General features: G+C 42.2%; 1 protein-coding gene across 8 annotated transcripts in view; it reads right to left on the bottom strand.

Moving 5' to 3' along the window:
* CC2D2B (coiled-coil and C2 domain containing 2B) overlaps positions 1-21,845 on the bottom strand; it is a 206,286-nt gene that overhangs the window by 176,983 nt on the left and 7,458 nt on the right. The window lies entirely within an intron of this gene.

Below are 21,845 nucleotides of genomic sequence, written 5' to 3'. Positions count from 1 at the left end.
GGGTGATGGAAATGCTCTATATCTTGATGGGGACAAAAAGGGCTGTTGTAAAGGTAAACGAGATAGTGGAAGTCAAGCTCTTAAAAGGGTCCTTCATGCGCTGTGTTCAGTTGCTTCAGTTGTGTCCAACTCTTTGCAACCGCATGGACAGCCCACCAGGCTCCTCTGTCTGTGGGGTTCCCTGCAAGAATACTGGAGTGGGTCACCACGCTCTCCTCCAGGGGATCTTCCTGACACAGGGACTGAACCCCCCTCCTGCATCTCCTGCATTACAGGCAGATTCTTTACCACTGAGCCACTGGGGAAGCCCAACTCCTTTACGCATCACTTCAGATCAGTGCCTTCACGGCGCTATCTCTGCAGTGTTACCTACACACTTCAGGGCAGTGCATTCGGAGAAAGACATTAACAGACTGGAGGAAAGAAGGTCCAAAGAAAACAAAGAAGCTCTTACTCACTGAACGTCCACCAGCATTTTGTCCCTCTCTGTTTGCCCTGTCCAGCTTTGTCCTGCTCTGGGAAAGATATCATCGGTTTTCATCCTGAGGATGAAAACTTCTGGAAGATATTAGGAACCCCATCTAACTTCTGGAATATATTAGGAACTTCTTTACCTTTGTGGGAGAGCATCTGGAAAATCATGATTGCTCCCATGCCTGGTGTTAAGTGTTCTGGAAAGAATCTCATCTCCCCTCTGGAAGAATCTGGGCAAACTTCCTTAGCTAAATCCATCCCAAAGTCTGTAACAGTCTGTCTGGCTTCCCAGGTCCTGGTCCTCATTTCATTTCCACCCGAGGACTAGAGCCTGGCCATATATGTTGACCAAATTGTTAGGGGGCTGACTCCGTCCACTGGTTTCAGTCCGCTCCTTTTACATAGGACCTAAATTCAGTTTCTGATGTTCTCTCTGTGCTCATGCAGACAGATCTCCCTATCTGACAATGTGGCCACAGACCAAGAATGTACTCCTCAGACACCCCCAGAGCTGGACCCCACTCCTCAGATCCAAACCCTTCAACATGACCGTGGCCTGGATCAAACATGAGTTTATTCCCCTCCCTTGGACGTGATGACCTGAACTAATCAGGGCAACTTCCTTTCACTCTCCCCCATCTGCAGAGATGCAGGCAAATCTCATGTTAACGGATATTCCATTTAGAACACTGACAGGAAGGAAAAAACATACAAAGAGCAGACATGTGAGCTCATAGAGAAAAGCCGGCAATTTAGGATTGAGTACAGGGGCAAATAAGTCTAAAAATACTAATAGAAAAACTTTGATTGGTGCTTTTCCATAATTTCATTCATCCATTCATTCATTATGTGCTCACTCATACTTGCACTGATCTGAATCATATTTGATTGCCTGGAGTGTGAGTGGTTCTAGATACATAAATAGGAATAAGACTTAATCCCTGCCCTTAAAGAACACAAAAATTAATGCTCAGAATGTCAATGTCATCATCTCGACCTATTAAACACATTTTTAAATGCTTGGTGTGCTGTTAGAGAAAAGAGAAAGATGCAGTACACTTTAGTAAATTAGATAATTCCATCAACAGTATCAGCTATAATTAGCACAAAATGTCATGTGTGAGCTTCATTTCTTTAGGAACAGTACTGTCAGCCTTGAATCTGGCATTTCTAGGCCTGCATCTCACTTTTGGCCCTCCTAGTTATACCAGGCATTGGCCTCACTTCCTTACTTCCAACATGAGAATAATGGTAGTTCTCATCTCTTAAGATTATTATAAAGGGCAAATGAGGTAGTATATACAAAATGCTCAACATGATGCCTGGAATAACCCTGTTTCTGCTGTGTTTTCCTCTTCAAATATGCATATTATAGTTTTATTTATGCACCTAATATTAACAAGATCTTTCCATTTTTCAATTTTATCTTAGCACCTCTATTTGGGGTTAATAATATCTAAGGTCAGGGGCTTCCCTGGTGGCTCAGTGGTAAAGAATATGCCTACAATGCAGGAGATGTGGGTTTGATCTCTGGGTCGAGAAGATCCTCTGGAGAAAGAAATGGCAACCCACTCCAGTATTCTTGCCTGGGAAATCCCATGGACAGAGAAGCCTGATGGGCCACAGTCCATGGGGTCGCAAAGAGTTGGGCATGAATTCAAGGACTCAACAACAACAACAAGGTCAAGTGCAACTGGCCTTGAAAAGAAAATCCTAAGAAGTTACAACAGTAACCAACAGAGTCTCCCACCCCGAACCCTTCACTAGAGACTTCTATCCTTGACTACCTCCCTGTTCCTTAAACAAACCATGCCTCTTCCTGACACAGAGCTTGACATATGCTGTTCCCTTTTTCTGCTCTGTGTCCCCCTTGCCACAGTCTCACCCAGCTTCTGCCTTCTCATTTCTTAGATCTTCATTTCATTTCACTTAATTGTACCTCACTTTTGCTGGGTAGCTGCTGGTCTCCTGACACTATAATGACTGCTTTCATGGACTTCCTTATTCAGTCCTTGCAACAGACGCTCCTCTAGCCCCATAGAGGCTTTCCACCAATAATTGGATGACCTGTGGAGACAGGACTCAGATGCAGACTCTGTGCCCCATCTCCCTGTCCCCACACTCCTTCACCCTCTCACCCCCCTGCACCCTCTCACCTCCCTAAGCCCTCTACCTCTTTATTCCTCACCTCCCTGACCCTTACCTCCCTGGTACCCATACCTCCCTGCACTCCCACAAAAAAACAGTAATCAACAAAAGGGATAAACTTAGCAGCTGCTGCTGCTAAGACGCTTCAGTCGTGTCCGACTCTGTGCGACCCCATAGACGGCAGCCCATTAGGCTCCCCTGTTCCTGGGATTCTCCAGGGAAGAACACTGGAGTGGGTTGCCATTTCCTTCTCCAATGCGTGAAAGTGAAAAGTGAAATCGCTCAGTTGCGTCCGACTCCCACAACCCTAATCAAAAACCACCCAGAAATTAAAATTTATGAGAAACTTCTCAAAACTATCACCTACTAGGAAAAGAAGCACATGAAACTTCCCAGGTTAAAACTAAACCAATTGTAGGAAACATTAATGAGAATATCCCATTCAAGTTTCAGTGTTTCAGAGCACATCTGGAGTCTGCATTAAGTTACAGACACTATGCTTAGAGTGAGATCTGGACAGCTAAAAGCTGATCCCGAGCTTTCCAAAACATTAGCCAACTGGAGCTTGACGGAAGAGGGAAATACAGTAGGAGACTCAGGCCTCTCCAGATTGGAGAATGACAGACATGGAAGGGTCCTGATGATATCCTTGCAAATATCTAAGGGTCTATCCTACGGAGGGAGATTTAGGTTTGGTCCGCCTCTTTGGCCCAGAGGACAGAACAGAGGAAAATGCAGGGAAGGAGAAATGTTTCAATGAGACTTTATAATGATCATATCTTTCTAACAGAGCTGTCTAATATAGTAAGACAACTTTCTCTGGGAGGTGGGGGAGGCAAAGTATAGGAGAGTAAGAAGAAATCTTAACGATTCAAAAGAGAGCCCAGTGTGACTGAGAAGCTGGCCGGTGGATATGCCCAGTCCATGATAACGTTTTCAGACATCCACAGTAGGAAAAATAAAACAATGATCTAAGAACCATTAACAATAAAAAGAGGATAATAATAATATTAATCTGATAGAATTGTGTGATGATAATAATAACACATACAGAAAAAAGTCTTCAACATGAAAGGCAGAAATGAAAACAAACAACAGTGACAAAAAGAGAAAACAGAGAGAATAACACTTCACTTTTTAGCCTCAGAGAAATAAGAACATATTATATCTATGAGGCCAAAAGAGTGCACAGCTTTGTTTAAAGAAACCACCAGGAAATAAAAACAAGCTTTTAGAAATTTAAACCATAAAAGCTGAAATAAGAAATTTTTAAATGTTATGGTTGAAAGATAAAGTTGAGGAAATACCCCTGGAAAGTAGAGCCAACTGTCAAAGAGTAACGAGAGGAAATAAATGACATTTAATTAATATGAGAGACAACATCTGACTAATAGGCCTTCCAGAAAAGAAGAACAGAGAACAGCGTGGGAAGGAAATTATCAAAGAAACCATATGAGAAAATTTTCCCAAACAGAAGGATCTAAATTGCCAGATGGGAGGGGCTGAATGCCCAACACAATGGATGAAAAAACACACACCAAAGTACACCAGCATAAATTTCAGTACATAACGGATAAATAAAAATCCTAGACGCTTCCTGGAAACAAAGGGTGGGGTTGAAAGAACAAGTGATATAAAAATAATTGGGAGTTAGAATAACATTGAACTTCAAAATTCTGATACACAAAGGCCTCAGCATTTTTCCTCCAGGGCACCTTTTCTCAGGAAGTTACTGAAGGATGTGCTCCACCCAGATGAGGTAGTGAACCTAGAAAGAGGAAGAGATATAGTACAAATCAAGAATTAACACAGGAGAAAGGTCAAGGGAAGTCCAGCAAGACAACTATGAAGTAGGCCAAGAGACCAGCCAGCTTAGACTGGAACAAGACAATAGATTCGGAAAGGGGGTGTTAACAAAGAACAGACAGGAAAAGAAAAGGGACAACAAAGATTTATTGACTATGCAGGAAATTATATCAAAAGTTTTACCAAAAAAGAATTGCTATCAGAGACATAGATGAAAAAATGAGACCTTATTAACACCAGTGAAAATGAAAAGTCACACAGGAAAGGAAATCTAAGCCACAAACAACACTTAACTTAGATTTGCTATGTTAATTAGCAGAGTAAGCACAAATGCCAAAAGAAATCCTGAAAAGATTTAAAGGGTTAATCTGCAGAACAAGGCTTAGGGGTAAGGGGGCGGGCAGAAAGTGATGGTATGGGTGACTGCAGTTCTTTGCTATGATTATTAAACTTGACTTGCTTCCCTGATAGCTCAGTTGGTAAAGAATCTACCTGCAATGCAGGAGATCCTGGTTCATTCCTGGGTCAGGAAGATCTGCTGGAGAAGGGATAGGCTATCCACTCCACTATTCTTGGGCTTCCCTTGTGGCTCAGCTGGTAAAGAATCTGCCTGCAGTGTGGGAAACCTGGGTTTGATCCCTGGGTAGGGAAGATCCCCTGGAGAAGGGAAAGGCTACGCATTCTAGTATTATGGCCTGGAGAATTCCATGGACTATGCAAAGAATTGGACAGGACTGAGCAGCTGCATGCATTACTTTGATAAAAATTGATATTGACTTTTTAAAGAGAAATCCTACCAGTACATCAAATTTAAAAACTCCTGTAGCCACCAAACTAGTTGATTATCAAGGTCTATAATTCTTTGAGACCTATTTGATGTCCTCATGTTCCCTAGCGGAGTTGATCTGTGCTGAGAAACTTCATTTACAAGGCAGACAAAGGAGAATTGTAGCCAATCTTACTATTATGACACTAAGAGTTTAGTGATTTTTCAGTTTTGCAAATACCTGTTCTTTTTTAATCCAATATAACTTTCTCATTTCATTTTCATTCCTACTTTCATCTGCTTCTGTTATTTGAAATTCAGATTTATTTCTTATCTGCTTAATTATTTAGCAGTCAGTTTCTTTCCATTTAACATTAAAAATTTTCCACAACAATTTTTTATGATGCAAAATATTATATGCTTACTTTTAAAAATTTGGAAAACACAGAAATAAAAGAGGAAAATAAAAACCCACTCTCTTTTGAGTACTCATAAATAGTCCTTTTAATACTGCATTATATATTTTGCCAGTCTTCCTCCTGTGTATATTTAATGTCTACATTTATAAATTTTTTGACAAAATGGGTTTTGATCAACTTTATAACTGGTTTTTTTCTTAACAATGCTTTTTTTCCTCTTGTCCTTGGAAATTCTTTTACTATATCATTTAATTATTTGATTGTTTCACCTAGGCATGTACATTACTTTATGTTATTTCTGATCATTCACTATCACAACCATGCTCTAATGAGTATCCTTGAAGGTACATCTATGCACATATCCAGGTTGCTTCACTTAGGGTAAGTTCTGATGTGCTTAGTGCTGGGTCAAAGTGAACACATTTTCAAGGTTTTGAATAAGTATAGCCACATTTCCCTCGAGAAAAGCTTACCCACTGCATTCTGGCCAACAATTTGGGAATATTAATTTTCCCACCTCTTCAACAACAATGGACATTTTTTTAAATGAAAACCTTTTCCTATTAATATGTGAGAAATGCAGCCCTTGTTGGGTGTTTAGGAGTCAGTGCAAGACCTTCTGGAATCTGTCTTGGGGATATTCTGGGATATGCAAGTGGTATGACGTCTAAGATCATAGATGCCATGACATGTATGTTTCCTTGACGTCTAAGATCATTTTACATATTACGATGAATCATAAGAAAGTGCCAAGAGTTGACAATTTTTGATCTCACAATACTGTCAGTTTCAAAAGCTTCAACCTAATAAATTTATTTGTCAATTGGGGAAGGTCTCTTAGGTTAAGAACTGGCCAAACTGCCAATGCCTTTTAAAAGTTTCTCTGTTACAGAAGAGCCATCTGTACAACCTGCTCTAATGTGAAGGCCTTGCTGTGTTTCTGCCCACTGGCTGGATGGGGTGGGGTGACTCAAAGTGAACCATGACTGGCATAGGAGGGGGACTTGGTCACTGGAGTCCACTGACAGGTGGCTTTGCTTTAGAGAAGCACTACTGTGAAGCAGCATTCTAGAAAGAAAGTGTAAAATCAGGAAGGGTAAAAAGAAGTCAGAGAAACTTCAGTAACACTTTATGTGTGTGAAGGAATGTCCAGGGGGTGTGGCTCTTGACTAATAAAGAAACATTTACAGCCCCAAAGGAGAAGGCACCTGAGGAGTACCATCTTCTCCTATGAAAAAAAAGTGTCTCTAACTGTTCAGCGTTCATGTGCACAGATGAATTAGAGGACCAGTTTGGCATGAGTGGGAGCTGCAGAGTTTGGAGGAAAAAAGTATATGTCATCAGTGTCAAGAAGTTCTGCAGGACATCACTAACAAGGAGCTGAATGTAACAGGAGGCATGGTGTCAAGGAAACGGATCTTTCAAAAGACAGAGCAGCTGGACTCCAAAACACTCAGCCACTGACAAGGCGGCTTGGGCACATTCCTTCCCAACTCAGGACTTCAATACTTCTGTCCCTCAGATACTGCTGTAATTTGGAGATCAACTTACAAATTCTACTTTAGGAATTTATCCTAAAGAAACCTTGTGAGAAGACCCACAGCAGTTTTTGTAATAGTGAAATATTTGGAAATTTCCTAAATATTCCACAAAAGGTAATGGTTAAATAAATATATGGTATATCTTCAAATAATGGGGTACTATATATGGTCATTAAAAATCATGGTGGACTTCCCTGGTGGTCCAGTGGTTAGGAATCTGCCTGCCAGTGCGGAAGACAAGGATTTGATCCCTGGTCTGGGAAGATCTCACATGCTGAGGTACAACTAAACCCATCCATCATGACTACTGAAGCCTGTGCGCCCTAGAGCCCGTGTGTGCGTAAGTCGTGCCCGACTCTTTGCGACCCCATGGACTTCAGCCCCCCAGGCTCCTCTGTCCATGAGACTTTCCAGGCGAGGATACTGGAGTGGGTTGCCATTTCCTTCTCCTAGAGCTCGTGCACCACAACAAAAGAAGCCAATAAAACGAGACGCCCATGCACCGCAACTAGAGTGGGCCCCGCTCGGTGCAACTAGAGAAAGCCCGTGCACAGCAACGAAGACCCAGCACAGCCAACAACAAATTAACTGATTAAAAAAAAATCTCACCCCAAAACAATTTGATTGTCCTAGCAAATTATAAAGTAAAATATAAGATTACAATCAGTATGGATGACATGGCTCCATATTTTTAGAAAATAAGTAATAACAATAAGTAGGAGAAAACAGAAAAGGGAAGTTACATGACAATGATGCATGAACAGTGAGTTTACAGAGGATTTTTGTTTTCTTATTTGTTCTTTATATATCCCAAATTTTCTGTAAAAAAACTTGTATCATGTGTGTAATTTTAAAAGACAGCAATACAATTAATTATATTTTAATGAAGAGATCTGAGAAGACTCAAGTGGCCTTCCAGCACGAACGTTCATTGAGTCTTCTTAAACTGCCAAATGCAGAAATACCTAGACCACACTTGAACTGTTATTTCCTACAGGAGACCTGGGTTCAGTCCCTGGGTCAAGAAGATCCCCTGGAGAAGGGAATGGCACCTCACTGGGAAATTCCATGGACAGAAGTGTCTGGTGGGCTACAGTCCATGGAGTTGGAAAGAGTCAGACAGGACCGAGCAACTGAGACTTTCTCCATGTCTATCCTGCCCTTATTTTGTCTTAGGATGCATAATTCTCCAAATCATTGGATTTTGCAAACAGATATACCATATGAAACCATAAGGCAGTTCTGGAAAGTGCAACAGTGACTGGGAGCCTGGTGTTTGGGCTGTCTTCATAGTCTGAATCCTGGAGTGAGCTTCCTGAGAAAGACACATTTGTACAAGCGTACACACTTCTTGGCCCTGTAGGGCCTCTGCCTTTCAAGGAAAATGACTGCCATATGGATGGTTTATCAGCACCAAGTTATAAGCCTTCCTATAAAAGTTGCCTTTCCCAAAAAACTTTACAGACAGCTGATGGTAGAGGCTGTAAATAGGATGCCCAGGACAGAAACTGGCTATTTCTAGCTAAAGTGAACATTTGCTGTACTGTCTGCCAAAAATCCGTTTCCCCTTCTTCTGGTACCAGGACTCTGGATTTCCCCTGAGGAATCATGCCCCTTTCACACTCCACCACGTTCTCCAGATATCACTGATTCTTCTTTAGTTCAGGGAAGAGGAAGGGGAGAGGAGAAGCAACAGGATGAAGTCCAGTGAGAATGTGGCTCCCAGCACTCCACCAAACGGGCTCTTACGGAGACCACCATGGACCTCCACTGTGCTAAATGCAACGGTCACTTCTCAGCTTCACTTTATTTGACCCATGAGCAGCATTAGATCCAGCCAACCACTCCCTCCTCTTCCTTAAAAAAAAAAAATTTATTTATTTTATTTTGGCTGTGCTGGGTCTTCACTGGCTTTCTCTAGCTGTGGTGAGTGGGGGCTACTCTCCAGTCACAGCACACAGGTGTCTGCTGTTGCAGACCACAGGCCCTACGGTGCACAGGCTTCAGTAGTTGTGGCAACTCAGTAGCTGCCGCATGCCAGCTCCAGAGCGCAGGCTCCGTAGTTGTGGTGCATGGGCTTAGCTGCTCTCCGGCACATGAAATCTTCCTAGAGCAGGGATCAAACTGTGTCCCCTGCCTTGGCAGGCAGATTACCAACCACTGGACCAGCAGGAAAGTCCCTTTCTCCTCTTAACACACTTCCTTTACTTGGCTCTCAGGACAACATACTCTCCTAGTTTATCCCCTCCCCCGACCCCAACACAAACACGCACATATACACACTTTCTCTATCTTCTTGGATGATTTCTCTTGTTCCTAGTCATTAAATTTGTAGCATTCCAAGGCTCTGTCCTTGGAATACTTTTCTATCTGCACTTCCATGGTGGTCTCATCCAATCTCACTACAGTTAAATCCAGTATCGCTGAGTTTCAACACCACCTAACACAACTGGGGATGGTGACTACCTGTTCGTAGTGGCCTGGGTCGTTCCATGGCAGATGCAGAGCTGTGGTTTTCCTGGGGCTGGTGTGGTCGTCCTGGGACTGGTACCTACACAATGGTGTGTGAGGCTAGGTCCTGGGCCCCTGTGCACAGGGCTGTGTCCAGGGATGGCTCTGGACTCGGGATCTTAAGGCAGCCTACCTGCAGTGGGTGGAGCTGTGTGCTTGCTTGGCTAGTTGTTTGGCCCAAGGCATTCCAGTATTCATGCTTACAGAACGAAGCAGGGCTGGGGCTAGGTCCCAAGACCAATAAGGTAGAGAAAGTGTTAGTCGCTGTCGTGTCTGACTCTTTGCAATCGCATGGATCTCAGGAGCCCACCAGGCCCCTCTGTCCATGGGATTTCCCAGGCAAGAATACTGGAGTATTCCCTTCTCCACAGGAATCTTCCCGACCCAGAGATCGAACCCAGGCCTCCTGAATTGCAGGAGGATTCTTTATCATCTGAGCCACCAGGGAAGCCCTAAAAAGGTAGAGAGAGGGTTCCAAGATGGCATTTGCCAGCATTAGTGTCCATTCATAAAATGAGATCCCCAGTATGCCTGCTACCAGAGTTTATGGCCCCAGGGTGAGATCTAAGTTGTCTCCTGCCTCTCTGGGAGGTCTCCAAGATCAAGAGGTGGAGCTGACCCAGGCTTCTTCAAATGACTGCTTCTGCCCTGGGTCTGACAGCACGTGAGATTTTATGTGAGCCTTTTAAGATTGTAGCCTCCATTTCCTGCAGCTGTCTGGGTCTCTCCAAAGTAAGCCTTGCTGGTTTTCAAAGCCAAATACCCTGGGGGCTCACTTTTCCAGAAGAGGACCTACAGCTGGGATGTCCCATGCGGGGCCCAGATCCCTCATGTTTGGGGGAAAACCTCTGTAACTGTGGTTATTCTTTCATTTGGGGGTCACCCACCTAGGGGTCACCAACCCAGAGGCATGGCTCCTGACAATACTGTGTCTCCGCCCTTCCAGCCCATCTCGCTGTAGTTGCTTCCTTATATCTTTAGTTACGGAAGATCTTTTTTGGAGGATTCTGGCCTTTCTCATCAATAGCTGCTCTGTAAATACTTGTAATTTTGGTGTGCCTTTGGGAGGATACGAGCATCCTACTCCATCATCTTGAGAACTCTTCCAAGAAGTGATTGGATTTTGAAGGGAGAGCCAACAGTATTTCCTGACTGGATATGGATAGAAAGCAAAGAGAGAAGTAAATTTGATTCCAAGGTTTTGGGCCTTCCAAAAACTAGGATGGAGTGGCCTTGAGCTGAGAAAGACGGCAGGAGAAACAAGTTTGAGTGGGAAGCTCAGGATCTCAGTTTTGGATGTTTTCAGTTTGAGATGCCTTTGCTAAGAAATTCTATTTGGAGACTTCCTTATGGTCTGGTGGTTAAGACTCTGCACTTCGACTGCAGGCAACACAAGTTCAATCCCTGGTCAAGGAACTAAGACCCTGCGTGCCGCATGGCAGGGTGAAAAAGGAAAGGAGAGAAGCGCCCATTTGATGCGGAGATTTTGAAATAAGCAGATGAATATACAAGTCTGGAGTTCAGAGGAGAAGACGGTACTGGAGAAACAAATGTGGGTCCCAGATCTGCCCACCGACAGATCAACACCAGCTCTGGGGCAAGTTGAGCCCCTCAGCCAGCCATCCTGGGACTGGGCCTTACTTATCAGCAGGCCAACACAAATTTCAGTACATCCCAGATCCTGTAGCCAACTGTGTGAAGAACTGGCCCCACCTACAAGCAGTCCAACACCTGCTCTCAGACCCCTGGGTTCTGCAGTCAGAGACTCTGGGACCTGGTCCTATCTACCAGTGGGCCAGCACCAGCCCTGGGACACCCTAAGATCCAGTCCCACCCACCTGCAGGCTGACGCTAGCTTTTGGACACCCTCAGGACCCTATAACCAGAGACTTTGAGATCTAGGTCCATGCACTAGTGGATCCAGGATCCCCTAGATCCCCTGGGCTCTAGCCCCAACCACTATCAGGTCAATACTAGCCCTGAGACCCCTTAGGCCCTGACCACTCCCCCACCAACAGTTCAACGATGGCTCTGAGATACCTTGGCTATTCAACTAGCTGCCCCAGTTTCTGGCCCCACTCACCAGCAGGCCAGCACCAGCTTTAGGACACCCCAGAACCCACAGCCAGCTGTGTCAGGAGCAAGCTCCTCCTGCCAGCAGGCCAACACTAGATCAGGGAACCCTGACCCTACAATCACTATTCTAGAACCTGGCTCTGCCCACCACTGAGCCAGCACTAGCCTGGAGACTCCTGGGGTTCTGCAATCAGCTGCTTCATGACCCAGCCCCACCAACCCACAGCTAGCAGCCTCCACACAAAGCAGGACCAGTAACCAACCAGACTGGGAGCCAGCCATACCTACCAGACCATCCACAGCAGTCAGCCCGCCACAAACAAAAGACAGGCAGCACCCTCCTGGGGGCACACCGAGAGCATATAGATTTGGCGACCAGAGGGGAGTGCACTGCTGGGACTCATAGGACGTCTCCTACAAAAGGCCACTTCTCTAAAGTCGGGAAATATAACCAACCTACCAGATACATAGAAATAAAAACAGCAAGTTAGGCAAAATAGGTGACAGAGGAACATGTTCCAAAGGAAGAAACAAGATAAACTCCCAGAAGAAAAACTAAGTGAAGTTGGAGATGGGCAATCCATTCAGCAAAGAAATCAAGGTAATGATTACAAAGATCAAAGAACTCAGGAGAAGAATGGACGACAGGGTGAGAAGTTAGAAGGTTTTAACAAAGAGAAAACACAACAAAGGAACAGAGGTGAAGAGTACAATACCTGGAATGAAAAATACAGAAGGAGGGATTGTCCTGCTGGTCCAGTGGTTAAGAATTTGCCTTGCAACGCAGGGTATGTGAGTTTGACACCTAGTCGTGGAACTAAAGATCCCACATGCCGCAGAGCAAGTAAACCCACACATCACAACTAGAGTCCATTGACATGACAGAGATCCCATATGCCACAACCAAGACCCAAGGCAGCCAAATAAATATTCAAAAAATACACTCGAAGGAATCAACAACAGACTAAACGATATAGAGGAACAGATCAGTTAATGAGAAGGGTGGAGGAAATCACTGAAGCTGAACAAAAAATGAATTTTAAAAATGAGGAAAGTTTAAATAAAGAGGCCTCTAAGCAGCAGCAGCAGCAAGATGATATCAAGCATTCTAACATTTGCATTATAGGGTTCCCAGAAGGAGAAGCGAGAGGGAAAGGGCAGAGAACATATCTGAAGATACAATAGCTGAAAACTTCTTTAACCTGGGAAAGGAAACAAACCTCCAGGTCCAGGAAACACAAAAAGTCCCAAATCAGGGTCTACTCAAAGAGATCCTTATCTAAAATCCTCATCTAAAATTATAACCTCCCTAGACTCCTCAGTCCTCTTCCCTGCTTTAGATTACTTTTCATCACTAAAATATATCTTATCTTTTTCCTTTGCTTATTATCGGTATACCACCCAGAACATAAACCCTGTGAGGTTAAGGATTTTGTTTTGCTATCCACTGCTATCCTCAGTGGCTAGAACAGTGCTTGATATATATTCTTTGCTCAGTAAATACTTGTTGAATGAATGAGTCCATCTTCCTTCAGTTGGCTCAGCAGTGAAAGCACAGGGTCCTAAACCACTGGACTAGTAGGGAATCCCCTGCTGTTGGTTCTTGGCCTTTAAACATAATCAAGTCCACTCTAGTCTGCAACATTCTTCCTTTGAACTAACTCACCCCTCAAGTCAGCTCTCTTTCCCTCCACCACCTCACTTCCTGAGTCATGTAATAAGCTCAATGTTCCCACTTTCTTAATATCTGCTGTTTAACCTCTTAATATTCTACTAAGTCAGTTTCCACCAAGAATATTCATAAGCTCCAAATTCCCAAACCTGATCACATCTCTTCCACTGTAAAACGTACCATTAGAGTTTGAAGGGTTTTGCTGGAGGGATTAAGGGTCTGTGGGTAGGAAATACTATAAAGGGCCTCCCAACTCCCAAAAACATTAAACTATGGGGCAGGGGTCGAGGCGGGAAGTGTGCTAGAAAAAGAGAAAATACGATTCTTCCTCTCATTCTCCTTCTTGCCTAATCGGAAGATTTGGCACTTCTTCTAGAAGCTTTGGTCTCAAGACACTCTCTTTCTTGGCTACCAGGTTCAGACTCTCCTTGGCTTTCTCTTACCTTTCTAGGCTTTCTTTCTGAATCTCTCTTCTTAAGTCCTTTCTCTTTCCATTCCTTTTTTGTTGGTGTTTCCTTGGGTTCCGTTCTTCAGCCTCTCTGTTTTCATTCCCTATAGTTTCCAGAGTGACTCATACTTCAAATGTTCATATTTTCAACCACTGACTCCATGCTCCAACTCCAGCTCCCATTATCTCTTGATTTTGCTCAAACCTCTACAAGCTTTAGACTCAAATTTCCAGCAACCAACAAAATAGCTCTGCCATGATGTCTTATAAACATCTCATATTTAGCATGTGCCAGGATGAACTTATTATCTCTCTCAGCCCCTGCCAAATCCTCTCTCCTTCCCCCATTCCTAGTCTTATCCATAAATATGTATTAACCCAATCATCCACAGCTAAACTTGAGAATAAATCTTAACATCTCCTTCTCCTTCTCTCCCAAAAAACCACCCACACTCTACCTCAGACTCTACCTTATAAATATTGCTTAAATCCAGCCCCTCCCATCCATCCCCCTCCCCTGTGTGCATGCGTGCTAAGTTGCTTCAGTAATCCAGCGATCCCATGGATTGTAACCTGCCAAAATCCTCTGTCCATGGGACTCTCCAGGCAAGAATACTGGAGGTGGGGTGTTGCCATGCCCTCCACCAGGGGATCGTCCCAACCCAGGGATCGAACCCAAATCTCCTGCAGCTTCTGCATTGCAAGTGGATTCTTTACTGCTGAGCCACCAGGGAAACCCACCCTCTTCTCCTACCCACCATCAATGCCTTAGGCAGGTCCCCATCATCTCTCACCTAATGAACTATTGCCAAAGCCCAATACTAGTCTCTTCCCATTGCTCACCAACTTCTTGGTTCATTCCTGCCACAGTATCTCACAAAGCCAAGTCTTATGACCACTAAGTATGATGATTGCATAACTGAAAATACTTTGATATACGCTCTCACATTCTTGTAAAAATCTGTATCTGCATCCTAAAAAAAATTTTTTTCCCTCAAAAACTGTCAGTGCATTAGTATTAAGAAATGATATTAATGGCAAGCATCACCTCTTCTGAGATAAGACAGCATGACCAGGGCAAATAAGCAGAGGTCTCAGATCGCCCTCATGATACTCATTAACTTGGAGCCAACCAAAGCACCCCGTGGGTGCTTCCCTTGTGGTCCAGTGATTAAAAATCTGCCTTGCAATGCAAGGAACAGAGGTTCGATCTCTGGTCTGAGAAGATTCCACATGCTGCCGGGCAACTAAGCCCATGTACCACAACTGCTGAGCCCACACTCTAGAGCCTGTGAGCCACAACTACTGAAGTCCGTGCACCCTAGACCTGGTCTCAGTGAGAGGCCCGCTTGCGCAACTAGAGAAAGCCCTTGCGCAGCAGTGAAGACTCAGTACAGCCAAAACTATATAATTTTTTTTTAAGTGCACTATGGGAGATGAGAAGTGGGACGTGATGGGAGGGGAGAGGGAACTCTTTGGGAAGCCCCCGTGTTTGTTGTTTTGTCTTGCTTTGTTTTTCTTGTTTGTGTGGGGGTTTTTGCCTCTGTGAACTGGTAACCTTAGGTCTACCATGAGTATACAGAGACTTAGAACTGTTCTCCAAAAATGGCATTACTTGGCCAAGATACTAAGCAGTGGGACAGGAGCTCACTCTGCAGGTTAATGGAAGTTTGTTCTCAGTAGAAAAGGGGGAAAGCAAGAAAATGGGCCCAGAGAAGGGTCCTTCCTGAATGCCTTTATGCCTCTGGACAAAAATATTGACAGAATCCTGACACCATTAGTTTCGCTATCCTCTGAAATATGACTCTATGGCAACAGAATTTTTCTTTCCTGGATCCTAGTGAGATTTTATGGGTAAAGGACTGAGATATCTTCCCACTCACAGAAGGGGGACCTAGAATTTGGTGACTGTATTATTTCAGGATCCAAATGGATCTAAGGGAGTCAAGGGGAGACCACTCATTCCTCATCTCCAACACTGAACGAGGGTGAATCTCCCTTAATGCTTCCTTAAACTCCTTTTAGAATAAGATGAAAAACACTGTTGACTTAAGAAAAATGCCCAACGTGGGAGTTGCAAGTTACGTTTTATTTGGAGCCAAATGAGGAATATAGATGCGGAAACAGCATTTCAGACAGCCCTGAGAAACTGCTCCACAGAGTGAGGTGGAAGGTCAGTACATGTGTGATTTTGGTGAAGGGGGAGCACATGCACTTAAGCATATATTTTTGCAGAAGGTTTCTGCTAATCAAAAGAAGCAGAAACAAAAGAAGAAATTTAGTGCTTTTCTAGATGAGATAAAAGAACTGAGCTCATAAAATCAGCTTCTGAAAGTATCTATCTGAAGACCTGTTCTGCCAGTTTTTCCAGAGCCTCATTTCTGCTCTCTGCTCTGAACTCCCTTCAGGGGATGTTAAAAGCCAGCAGCTGCAGCAGCACATGGTTTTATGCTTGTAAAGGTAGATGGCAAGGGCCAATGTGTAGTTACAACAAACACATTCATCCTCGCACACATACAGAAAATACCTCTTTTCTTTTCTTTCAAGGATAAGGCCTTCAGTTCAGTTCAGTTCAGTCGCTCAGTCGTGTCCGACTCTTTGCAACCCCATGAATCACAGCACGCCAGGCCTCCCTGTCCATCAACAACTCCCGGAGTTCACTCAGACTCGCCGCCATTGAGTCAGTGATGCCATCCAGCCATCTCATCCTCTGTCGTCCCCTTCTTCTCCTGCCCCCAATCCCTCCCAGCATCAAAGTCTTTTCCAATGAGTCAACTCTTCACATGAGGTAGCCAAAGTACTAGAGTTTCAGCTTTAGCATCATTCCCTCCAAAGAAATCCCAGGGTTGATCTCCTTCAGAATGAACTGGTTGGATCTCCTTGCAGTCCAAGGGACTCTCAAGAGTCTTCTCCAACACCACAGTTGAAAAGCATCAAGATTAAATAAATTTTGCAATAAGGTAGAAAAAATGGTAGAGGGAAAGCCTGCTTCCAAAAATAGATATGATGCAGGAAAGAGAGGAAAATATTTATTTTTTGGTTGGATATAAGAGGATGTTGCTTTGAGAAGAGAATACACTGAGATAGAAGATTTCATGGAAATCTAAAATATTGCAATTGAATGGAAGTTCATACTAGAGATAATTAAGGAAAATTGAATCGGTGATATAGAGAATAATCTTAGGGAAATATTGTCAAAATACAAAGAAAAATAAAGGAAAGAAAGGAAGAAAGATGAAGTAAGTTCAGAGATAAGAGATCCAAATAATAAGTCACTGAAGAAGAAAAGCAAATGAACAAAATACGAACACTGATTCAAGTTATGACCAGAGAAATCTTTCTTGCCCTAAAGAAGTTCTGAATTTGGAAATCAAGAGGGTTTACCATTTTCTAAGCAAAATCTATAAAAGAAAGTCTATACTTGGTTGTCTTACTGTGAAAATTATGTCAGGAGTAGAGAATAGAAAATTATTCAAGCTGAAAAACAGTGTCCTCAAACTTCTTTACAGAATCAAACTCCTCAAAACAATAGAGGAATACCTCCAATTACTTGAAGGGGATAAGGTATCTACATTTAGACAAGTTGTCACTCTCTTACCACATTGATGCCCTTCTAAAAAATTACTTTCATAGGTACCAGATCATTATGAAAGGAACTAAAATTAAGAACTCAAAAATAAAGACAGTGAGAAAAGAACTACATGGAAATTAATTAAATTCACACTAATGGGTACAGGGTTTCCTTTTGTGGTTCTAAAATGTTCTAAAAATTGATCATAGTGATATCTGTACAATTCTGTAAATGTGTTTAAAAACAATGAATCATTTTTTTTAAAGCAAGTATCATTTCTCTAATTGTTTAAGCAAGCTTATATACAGATATTTTGTTTTAAAAAACATATGTATATAATTTTTCTCTTACAGTAATTCATTTCAAGAGCAATTTCATTATGTATCTTCTACAGAGCCCTAAACCGAGGCAGCCAGCATATTCAAATAAACTCCAAGGAGTGGGCATGCTTCAGGCCAGCTCCTCATTAGAAACTCCAGCATGGGGGCTCTGGAGACCAACACGTGGAAGGTCTTTTAGGGAGAGCTGAAATGTTCAGATAAGTGAGTTCTGGAAAGAAGGGGTAGCTGGGGGGCTCTGGATTTGAAAGAGACACATGTACCCCAATGTTCATCACAGCACTGCTTATAATAGCCAGGACATGGAAGCAACCTAGATGTCCATCAGCAGACCAATGGATAAGAAAGCTGTGTTACATATACAAAATGGAATATTACTCAGCCATTAAAAAGAACCCATTTGAATCAGTTCTAATGAGGTGGATGAAACTGGAGCCTATTGTACAGAGTGAAGTAAGCCAGAAAGAAAAACATCAATACAGTATACTAATGCATATATATGGAATTTAGAAAGATAGTAACGATAACCCTATATGCGAGACAGCAAAAAAAAAAAAAACTGAATCATAGGCTTTAAATGTGTTATTACATGGTGTGTGAACTATATTTCAAAATAATAAGATCAACAACCATGGCTTTGAATGTCAACCTCAGCACTTACCAACTGAGAGACTTTAGGAAGGTCAATAAACTACTTATTCCTTGGTTTCTCATTTTGTAAGAGAGGGACAGTACCAACTTCAAATAGTTGTTTGAGAACTGCAAGTGGACTGGAACAGCATGTGGCTCAATACACTCTATAAACCTGTGGGTTAATGAACTAAGCCATCACCACACCCATGTATTAAATACTTACTGTATTAGTTTCCTAACGGCTGCCATAACAAATTACCATGAACTCAACGGCTTAAAACAACACACATTTACTCTTATAATTCTGAAGTTACCAAGTCTGAAGTCAGTTTCATAGGACTAAAATAAAGTGTGGGCAGGGCTGCCTTTCCTTTTCCATCTGCTTGACGGCATTCTGTGCATTCCCCATTTTTGGGCTGTGGCCTCTCTCCCTGTCCAAAGCCAGTAGCACAACATGTGGCTACAGTGATTGCACTGCCTTCTTCTGTGTCAGGTCTCCTTCTTCCTCTTTCTTATTAGACCATCCGTGATTATCTAGGATAATCTTCCCAGTTTAAATTCCTTAATTGAATGACATCTGCAAAGACTCTTTTTCCATATAAGGAAACATTCATAAATTCCAGGGATTCAGCGCTGCAATCTTTGCAGCCTACCACCATTATTATATCAATCAAAAAAGAAGAAAAAGAAAATAAATGTATGAAAAAGCCTTTATGATTATTTGCAAGTACACACACACACAAAAAGCAATAAATAAAAAAGACATTAAGCAAAAGATGGTATCAAGAACATTTGACACAGCTTACATTAGAAAATATAAGTACTGTACACTGTGCTTAGTCGCTCAGTCATGTTTGACTCTTTGTGACCCTGTGGACTGCAGCCCACCAGGCACCTCAGCCCATGGGGATTCTCTAGGCAAGAATACTGGAGTGGGTAGCCTTTCCCTTCTCCAGGGAGAAGACCCAGGTCTCCTACCTTTCAGGCGGATCCTTTATCAGCTGAGCTACCAGGGAAGCCCACTGCACTATTACTTTCTATTTACCAATCCTTGTTCACTGGAAGCTTTTAAAGTCCTCTGTATCCTGCCTGTTCAGTGCAATGCCTAAAAAACTATTTTGCTGATGACACATGGCTTCAGATGTCTTTTGTGCATGCGTGTCTGAGTCTTTATCCACTTGAGCAATCCTGTTTCAACTTTATAGTTCAGAAATTCTGACCCTCACCTCCTAAATCTTGCCAACCAGATCCACCTCTTGGCTCTAGCCATGGGGCCTGCAATTATTATTTGGAAGGGAAAGATCTGGCAATTTTCATTCACACCACACTTCAATACTTCCTAAAATTATGTAGTGATATAAAGTTCCTCTGCCTAAGATGCTGAGAATTTTATCTCCTCTTCTTTCATCATTCTCAAAACTTTATTGAACTACTCCTTCTCTGCATCTACTTTACTTCTTTTTATAGTCTTAAGTCTCCATCACCACTCCCCATCCTTTTCTGATAAGCCGTAATATAAAGTGATTCCCTGGATTCTTTCTCCTGGAATGAAAATGCGTAGGTAACAATAAAAGCATATAAAAGTTAATGCACATACACTATAATTTCACATAGGAGAAAATTATGGTTGAGGAGGGATTACCATATAATTGAAATGACTGGATAAATTTACAAATATCCAATTTCATATCCTAAAAACAGAATACATCTTATTCACAAGCATTCACAAATTTGTACAACTTCACTACATGCTTTGGTTCAAAGAAACCTCAGAATATTAAAGCCATATTCTCTAATCCTTGTGAAATAAAATGAAAAATTAATTAAAAATAATGATTTAAATAAAAATGACAATTACTTGGCACTTTAGAAAAATTATTCTGGGTTAAGAGACAATAAATGCAATATCAAACTTTTTTGGAAATATAATACTATAGATTAGAAATGCATTGGATCTATTCAAAGTTGTAAATCTCTGTATAAAAACATTAAGATTTCAGAAAAACTGTTACAAATATAGCATAAAAACTTGAATATATTTATTATATCAAGAGTTCACGTAAATTAATTTCAAACATAAAATCCAATGAGTAAGAAACAGGCAATGAGAGAGCATATAAAAGGAGAATACTATGTGCAAAATGTTAAATTCACTGGCAATTAAACAAATACAAACTAAAACAACATAAAAGTGGGTAAGACTATTAAAAAAAACCCTAATCTCTCAGGGATGTAGCAAAACAGGAACTGCTGTGGAAGCACGAAGGGTCTCACTTTGGTAAAGCAACTTGCTGACAGTAACCAAAGAACTTTAAAAAATTTTACAAATTTTAATCCAGTCATTCTGCTTCTGGGAATCTATCCTCAGCATGCAACCCCACACATGGAAAAACTTCACACACAAAGATGTTTACTGGAAATGGCAACAGACTAAATGTTCAATAACAGGGACATGGTTAAACTATGTGACTATAAAAATTATGCTAACAAAGACTATGCTATGAGGCAGAAGATACCTGTCCTTTATTACTGCACTAGAAGTCTGGCTTTAAAATTGTATATTCAAGCTCACAATCACAGTGCCATCTCTTAATTTTGCAAAGTTCTAATATAGTAAGTGCTAAAAGAGAGAGAACCCAGGCTAGAAAAAGGAGCTGCAAGGAAATACACCAAAATACTGTCACAAGTGATTGTTTTTCTTTTCTTCTCCAATTCATATTTCATGTGTTTGTTTTTTTTTTTTAAACAAGTATGTGCCATATTCCTTACATTCTCACGGATATAAAGGAATTGTCCACATCCTTTCTGTGGATTAGAAGGAAGTATCTCTTTATGTAGGGCGTGTACTGCCATTGTTCCTGGGTCTCTAAATTCATTTTGAAATTCCAGCACAAAAACTGTGGGATGGAAGTATGTTAGCCAAACTCTTTCCCGCCTTCTCTACTCCAACAACTTCTCTTTTCCTTATAATTCCTTCAAGTTTCCAAACCTAAAGAAATTCCATCCATCCTCCCTGCACTCACTTTCCTCCTTTGTGTCTGGGATCCTTCTCACCTCAATTCTGCAGTGCAGAGGGTGTCCCTGCCACGTTGCTCCCAGCCTCAGAGTTCGGAATCCTTGCTAGCCCCAGCTCTCTGGCACTCCAGACACCCAGCAAAGTACTCGGGCAGCCACTACTTCCCAGGTTGGAGGCAGAGAATGAAAGCAGCTTAAGGAATCTTGGAGACACAGATAAAAGGTGGGAGATAGTCAGGAAATCCAACACAGGGCCTTTTTTGTGTAATAACAGATTGTACGTGATTAAGATTCAGATTTTGTTTCTTGTGTGGCAAAATTATGGGATATACACTTACTGAAAGAACAGATGAATGAAAGAATTAGGTTTCCTATCATCCTGCAATGACGGAGCTGATCAGTAACTCCAAGTGGTAGCTTCAGTGGG

The sequence above is a fragment of the Ovis canadensis genome, chromosome 22, assembly GCF_042477335.2.
Source record: "Ovis canadensis isolate MfBH-ARS-UI-01 breed Bighorn chromosome 22, ARS-UI_OviCan_v2, whole genome shotgun sequence".
Taxonomy (NCBI): domain Eukaryota; kingdom Metazoa; phylum Chordata; class Mammalia; order Artiodactyla; family Bovidae; genus Ovis; species Ovis canadensis.
Note: the sequence above shows the minus strand (reverse complement) of the source record. Positions and strands in the feature narration are given on the sequence as shown.